Source organism: Anarhichas minor, unplaced genomic scaffold (genome assembly GCF_050575085.1).
Source record: "Anarhichas minor isolate MPS153535 unplaced genomic scaffold, ASM5057508v1 ptg000040l, whole genome shotgun sequence".
In the NCBI taxonomy this organism is placed as follows: Eukaryota; Metazoa; Chordata; class Actinopteri; order Perciformes; family Anarhichadidae; genus Anarhichas; species Anarhichas minor.
Window position 1 is genome coordinate 9,024,981 of NW_027466486.1, and position 7,858 is coordinate 9,032,838.

The 7,858-nt window shown below is 42.1% G+C and overlaps 1 long non-coding RNA gene across 1 annotated transcript; it reads right to left on the reverse strand.

Annotated features, from left to right (window-relative positions):
- Positions 1-5,256: 5,256 nt before the first annotated feature.
- Positions 5,257-7,458, reverse strand: LOC142968365 (uncharacterized). Its single transcript, XR_012959036.1, has 3 exons — positions 7,295-7,458; positions 5,426-5,456; positions 5,257-5,303 (listed from the first exon to the last, which is right to left on the reverse strand). It is a non-coding gene; the product is annotated as an uncharacterized LOC142968365 (long non-coding RNA).
- Positions 7,459-7,858: the final 400 nt, after the last annotated feature.

Here is a 7,858-nt window from a genome sequence, read left to right on the forward strand (position 1 = left end):
AAACCAAAGGACACACAAACACACACGCGCCCTCACTCGTCCAGTCCTCTCGCCTGCCATGAGAAACGCCAACGTTTGCCTCTGTAGACAATCAAAGTAGCTTTTGCTCCCGTTGATTATGGATTGAATCAAACAGGTTTGAGATTTGTTCTTCAAAGGCAATTGATTTTCCCTCAAAAAAAAAAAAATCTCCCAATTGTTGTTAATCCTTCCAAAATCCTGCTTTATTGAGTTTATTCATCCACTGTGTGCAAACCTCTTCAACACACACACAACCATAGTTCAGCTCCAACAGTATTAAAACAAGGGAAACGTACACCCAGATTTTCTCTGCTCATGAATTTCTATTAACAGTATTAACAGCGTGGACAGATTGGCTGACGGATCATGTTATCTTTGTGAAACCTCTGCATGGATATTATGCATGACAAATGAATAGGGTGAGGGTTTTTAGATGTAAAGGGACGATATTTAGTTTTATACTCCATTAAATGTTTTTCTGGTAAGATGTGCACTTCTTCTTGGTGAAGGGAGACTTCTTTGTATGCCTCTGCAAAGTCAAATAATGGCTGTTGCAGTGCATTTGCACTCATCAGCAGTTACAAAGAGTGTTTTATGAAAATGACAAATTGTAGTTAAGAACTATAATGTATCGGGCAGATGGTCCAAAAATGCTTTTAGCAACCTGTGTGAGATTAACAAACAAAACAAATCCTATTTGTGCCAAATAGTAACTCAGGCTTCTCCTTCACACTTTACAGGCTACGAACCAATATACGGTATTACTGTGAGTAGGCGCATGCACCTCCTGTTACATACACATCACACACTCACTTATTGCCAGAGATTACAGGAAGAAAGCAAGTCAGCTCCTTGACTTTGATAGGGAATGACAGTTTTATTCAAAACAACTGAAATCATAAAACGGTAGGAACTAAGAAAACCCTCCAGAAAGGCACTTCTTACAAAGTGACCATAAACGTTTGGACAGCCGTGAAATGCAGCTTCTATGCAGGACGTGAGTTCACTGGGTATTGTTTTATTGCTCATGACAATTTAGTTTGACAGTACAGAGCAGAGAGTGTTTCTTCTATACAGGCGCTATTAGCCTTCTATTGCTTTGACATTCAAACGCAAAACCTCCAATCTGACGATTTCCTTCCGAGTTCCCTGAAACCTGTTATATAAAGAACTGTGTTTTACTGGAAACCATGTCACGTGTGTTATTGCTCATAATGAGAGGTCTTTGGGATGGGCATCGCTGTTCCCATTCATTCCTATAATCCGTTTGTGTGGTTTGATTCTGTCGTATTTCAGTTTGGCCTCATATTAATGGCAATGAACTTGATCAAAATGATATATATTATTTTTGTCCAAAGCTTGATGAGCATTTGACATCACGGTTAAAACCTGAATATTATTGTTTCTAAATAGAAATGTAACAGGTAACAAAAAGTAAAAAAATTGAAAATAATTGACAGTTGGATATTTTCGTAGATGCAGATACACAGTATAGAAGAATAAATAACATTTAGGATCAAGGTTATTTTGTGGGATTCAAGCGGATATAAAGAGGAACACTGTCAAAAGCATTAGTGTTCATTCAGTATGAGCATATTCTCTTCGACGTTCATAACATTGTGCTGTAGATTTGTGGAGCTAATCAGCTGAAGACCAGACAGTCTGTAAAGAAAGACGTGATTTTCATCTGTTAGACATTCAACCTGGTGCTGTGAAGTGATGCAGCCCTGTGTTTTCTATCTCACGGATAATTATCCAACTGTTCCACATGTGTGCTTCCGTCCACCTCCCCCTCCAATGTGCACTGTGCCAATCAAAGCCGTTTCCAAACTTCTCTACATTCATTTATGTGCAATTATACAAGGCTGAATATTTTTGATAGTCCTTATTATATTGAATCATATATACACATTCAGTTCTGTGTAATATCTGATGTACACACACACCATGTATTGAAGCAAAATAAATATTTGCATTCCATGGAAACAGTCACTCACATACAACAGACAGTGACATGAAAGATCGAATGGTTGTGGTGATTCACTGAGCGGTATATGTGAGCGTCAACATTGCAGATGTGCAAAGTCATAGCTTAAATAAGGAGTGGCGTGCCCACCACCGTAGCACATTTGTACATAAAGACATGGAAGCTACATATTTCTGGGATTAAACATGTTTCCCCTTTTCACTGCGAGAGCGGTTCAACGCCACAGACAGTGTACAGAGCCTTGCCAAAAGGCTGAGGTGTTTGTCGGCTCCTTCAGAGACGGGGAAAACAGAGGGCTCTGAAAAAATGAAAGGAGGCTCCATGTCTCCACCTGTGGTCGGCCTCAGTCACTGCATGGTCAGCCATGTCCAGCAGCCCCACACAAGCTGTTTCATATGCAGCACGTAGACAGACAGAGCGTCCTCCAGCTCCTCACACACTCGCTGTGGGCGCCGCCGGTCTGTGCAGTACATGGCCACACCCAGGAATGACATCAGCAGGAAGAGGCAGATGAACAGGGCGAGGTGGGGGCGGGACGGTGTCGTCTCATAGGCTACAAACAGAAAACCAAACAATTTTATTGAACACTTTTAATTTGTAAATGCTCATTTGAATTGTCACATGCACAGATAGCTCTCTTTCCTGTTGACCTTACAAAGTAAAGACCTTAAGAGGCAAGTTTTGTATGGAAAATTGAATGTGACTACATATATACACAGTGTAGTGGAGGCCTTGTCACACAAACTGGTGTTTCAATCATTGTTAAAAAGGGGGTGACAGTGAAATGCTCCATCTTGCATGGCAGGCAATAAAGTGACACCTTTGACCTAACAATTAACCCACATTTCTTGATTCTTTCCCCACACATATTTACATCCAATAGACTTAAAAATAAACAAAAAGTGTAATGTTTTCATTTTCTCATGCACATTAATATAGTAAATTGGAACACTTTCAGACAGACTTACCACCTAAACAGTCACAGTAAGGAATGTCTGTGAAGCCGACAGAAAAGAGGCCAGTCAGTCAACAAGAGCCAACCTCTGTGATGTACAGCAGCTACCAACCAGCTGCTGAGCCCTCATAAGACTCGACTATCTCTCTGGAACAGACTCTATGGAGCCTCATTTGCATGTATAATTAATTATGAAGAGTAAATCACTTGCTGATGTTTGGAAGTCCCACAGCATTACATTCTTTTTAAATAGTACAGAATCCCCAAAGGACGCTATCTCAGGATGTTGTAATGCATTTTGTCCTTTCTCTTTACTGCTAAGTGCAGGGCACACACTGCTGCTACATATGCAAGCTGGGATGGCACACATTTTGAGGATGTCTTTTTTTTAAAAAATAAACAATAAAAATGACATTCATCTTGTTACTGTATGAATGCATTCCTTTATTCAGGCTTCTGTAAGCAGAGCGAACATGTACATGCTGCAGAAAATAAGGGTGACATGAAGTCACTGGACTAGCTGGGTCAGCATGTTCTCTACGGTTAGACAAACACACGTGTGCCAGAGCAGGCTGGACATGTGACAAACTTTACTTGTCTGTTTTCTCACCATGTACTGTGGTCTCTGGCTCCCTGAATCGAACCCTCCGTTCGCCTTTCCGTCTGTGGTTGGGTTCTGTGTCTGACCCGTAGTTGGGACTTGGCCTCTTTAGAATGGAGGTGGGGACTTTGCCATTGGTTACCTGCATCAGACACAGCTGTGGATGACTATACCCATAACAAGCTCCTGATCAATTTCAAAGGCAGCCAACAAACAGCTGAAATGCACAGATCGTCTACAAACAAACTGCTCATATCCAGAGTAACATTGCTAAAGGTAAGTGCAGGTGTCGTTGACACTACCTTAGTTTCCGGTGCATCCTCCTGTTGGTGGTGGGTGTCCTTTCTGTGGCGGACCTCTGAGTGTTTGTCCCGGTGGGAATGAGGGATACAGTTGACGGTGTCTCTGATGGACTCTGCAGCAGTAAAGCGTTTGGACAGTGCAGACACACACTGACCCAGGGAGTCTAGTGAGAGAACCATGACCATACATGAGTAGTGATCTAGTGCTGCTTCACAGAGCCTGCTCTGAAGAGAGAGAGAGACAATGAGGCTTAAACATACAAATGTGTCTCAGAAAGGACGCCGGCGTTAACTCTGTCAGCGCCAGGCAGAGTACTGCTTACCAAGTAAAGAACAGTAAGTCAAGAACATCTAGTTCACATATCACTTGTAAATATGTTTGCACTAAAAGAACAAAAAAAAAAGTTCTGGTTACCAAGTTAAATTATATAACTAAATACATTTTATATATATAATATATATATATATGCACACATTTAAAAGGTGACTTAGTTCCCTAAGTCCCAAAGTAGTTAGCAATTTTGTTAGTTATAGTCTCTGAATGTTACCATGTACTGCTACACAACATATTACATTTGACATACCAATTCAACTCGCAAACACACACAAATAGTTTGTCCACTGGCTGAGCCAGTTTACAGTCACGGTGTCTAAGAGATGAGAGCTGTAACAAGTTAAACATACCTCTGTTCAAGCATCTTACTGTGGGTCAAAGAGGATTTCTGTGTACAATACAAAATAAAAGGTGCACAGAGACAGTATTCTGATCCGCAACATCTCTGTCTTTATATGCTGTACACTCGGCCCAGTTCAGCACTACTGCCTCTGAAAGCTGACTCGACAACAAGGCTGGTTTGTGAATATTGCTTTTCACACCACAGCAGTCTTCACAAAAAACGCAGAGTTCAGAGTGTTGCTCCCTCTTAATGCAAGCCAAGCATACATACTGTACAACAAAACAGTGCCCTCAAACTGTCACAAAACTGCTTTTCTTTTTCGCTCTGCATAAAAGCACTCTTGTCCGACATGACGGCAAGTGTTTATTAATTGAACATGTTCACTGGTTGACATGGTTTACAGGGTAACTGACTGGCTTTAACCACATCGTCACTGTGCTGTGTGTCTCTAAAGCACAGAGGACATAACTTGTTCTTAAGACTAACATCACTGTTCTGGTATCGTCATGTTCTCACCAGACAGCGAGGTCTCCACCCTCATGCTTCAGACTAAATGTTAAATCATATACAACCATGTTTGCCGGTCACTGCCAGGATGACAGCAGTGTTTACTGTGCTACACTGTGTCAATCATCCCTGGTGAGGGTTTACCTGAATATTCAGTCTTGCCGATCTCAGCATAGACGGTAGCCATAAGCTCCAGGCTTCTGGCTGTGACGGGGTGGTCGTTACCAAAGGCCCTCTGATGGATCTTTGCAGCCTGAAAGATTAATGAACAGAGAGCAGAGATTTGACGTTGACACAAGTCAACGGCAAAGTGCCGAAAAACACTTTTATTTGTTCAAAAATCTAGAAAAGAAGCAAAGAGAATGATGTACATACCTTACCGCTGTATTCTAAAGCGAGATGCGGTCTGAAAGAAAAAGGAAACCGGCACCGTTAAACAAATACAATACTTTCTTTTTCCATCTAAATGCAAGACAACAACAGCAGCACCTGATCTTAATCTAATGTAGTGGCCCGTGCTGCATTGCCAGGCCAGCGTATCTGTTTCAGCAGCATGAGGAATCTAAACATGCGTGTGCTGTGATTAGACACGGGGAGCAGGTGCTCAGGCGCATTATGGAGGAAGTGGAAACCTATTTCTGCCAGCACTGACTGCCCCTTTTCTATTCTCCAGGGTGAATTACAGAAGGCATGGCGCTTACAGGTTGGTTTACTGACTTGTGCCCTTCTACTGCTCTTTTGCTTAGTGCTAAGCTAGATGAACATGATGTGGTACATTGAGAATCTGCCAGCTGTTCCGCTCATATCTGCCCTGGAAAGTCAGCCAAAGACATTCATCACCCTCACACCCTCACGTGTGCCTATAGATGTAGAGCAAGCTCTGTTTAGTGTGACAGATGTCAGCTTTGTTGTTCCAAACCCACACTTCCCTTCAATTAGTAATGGACAGGTGTCAGTTTGCTCTGCTTTAGAACATCCTTTTCAGGGGACATCTGATCGGCAAAGACAGAAAAACCCTTTGCCGGTCCAAAGGACTTGTTACGACATCGCCGAAAGATTCAGGCAGTATTACAACCTCCTGACGAATAGAAGGAAAGACTGCGACTGAGGCTTAAGTTAGGGTAGTAAGAACTTTGAGACATTAAGACTAGCCCCCCCCCCCCCCCCCCCCCCTTCGAGAAACCAAAGCTAATTTGTGTTTGTTCCCCATTTTGTACATTTATAGTCCTCACAGAGAAAGTCTGCAAGAAAAGATCCAGAAAGAAACCAAAGCACAATCAGTACCGTCTCATTTAAGTTGAACTGCTGCATGCTGCTCGCATTAATAAAGCACTGTGACCAGCCCTCAGTTGAGCAAACCTTCCACCCTCTGTCACCCTCTCCGGCAATCAGGTTAAATGGCCTTATCCCAACAATGACAACAGAGGCACAGAAAATACGTGCATGCTACGGCCTAACAAAGTACCCCTGCAACAGGAGACACCAGATCCACCAGATCCAGTTAAGGTGTTCCTTCTCCAACACTCACGTTAAGTGTGGTGTCTTTCTTCTCCATATCTACAGAGAAATTCAACTCGAGCTAAAAATACTTGAAGCCGGAGTTTATCTAGTTCAAAAAATTTCCATTCTAGACAATTCTGTGTACGTGCAAGTGGACATGGATATGCATACATCTTTTGTCTGTAACCACATATTTCTCATTTTCTCAATGACAGATGTCCAACATATTTATAAACATGACAAATAACTATAAAATAGTTAATAAAAGCAAAGCTAAAAGTGATGAATTACTTAAAGTGGGCTTTTGAAACTGTCACACAAATTTACCCCAGCAAGCCAAATATTTAGTTCTGTGATCTTGTAGTAAATGATTTATCTCAAGATTATTTCAGTCTGAGAGTAAGCAAAACTTACTCCGGGTTTGGCTTTTTTAAACAAATGAGAATGTTATTGCTCTGAGCAGGTGCTTTCAAAATAGAACTGATAACAGAAACAAATGCAAATATATTGTTTGCTTTGTTACAACTGAATCAGCACCATTGTCACTTCAGCTCTGTGAATTTATATATATATATATATACAGTATATATATATATATAGATACACACACATACACACCATAAAAGTTAACTATAAATTCACTCCTGATGAGCCCACTGAGCCTTTAAACTCCCAGAACATGTAACGCCTCATTAATTCAATTAATTAATAACAGAAGCTACTGCAGGACACAGTTTTACCTACTGTTTGCTCATGATGCAGAGCTGGGCCAGCCGTTCGAGGTGCTGTGCCTGGGAGGCCTGCTCCGAAAGCTCCTCTGGGGTTGTCCATACTGCAGAGCCCAGCGTAGCCTCCTCCTGAGGCCCTGTTACACAAACACAGGGCATGGAATCACAGTCAGTCCACCAGCAAACCACTCTTTCCCCTGGCTTGTCTGCCTGTCTGTCTGTCTGTCTGTCTGTCTATCGATCTATCAATCTATCACTCTTGCCTCACTGTCCTTTGATCTCTTAACCTCTCTACCACTGCACAGAGTTTGAAAAATAAAGCCCAAAAAATAAATCCTAGATATCTGGCTATTAGCCTGTCTGGCACTGCTGCGGACTTTAAGCTTGAACAGCACAGTGGAGCCAACTGAGGACTAGAGACAAGAGAGCAGAGATAAGAGCAGGAGAGAGCTGATACGGGAGTCAAACAACACAGTCACCACGCCCACACCGTAACACTGAGACACACGCAGGCACACAGTGACACAACACAAACATACAGATTGTACTACACACACCACAAACATACAGATTGTACTGC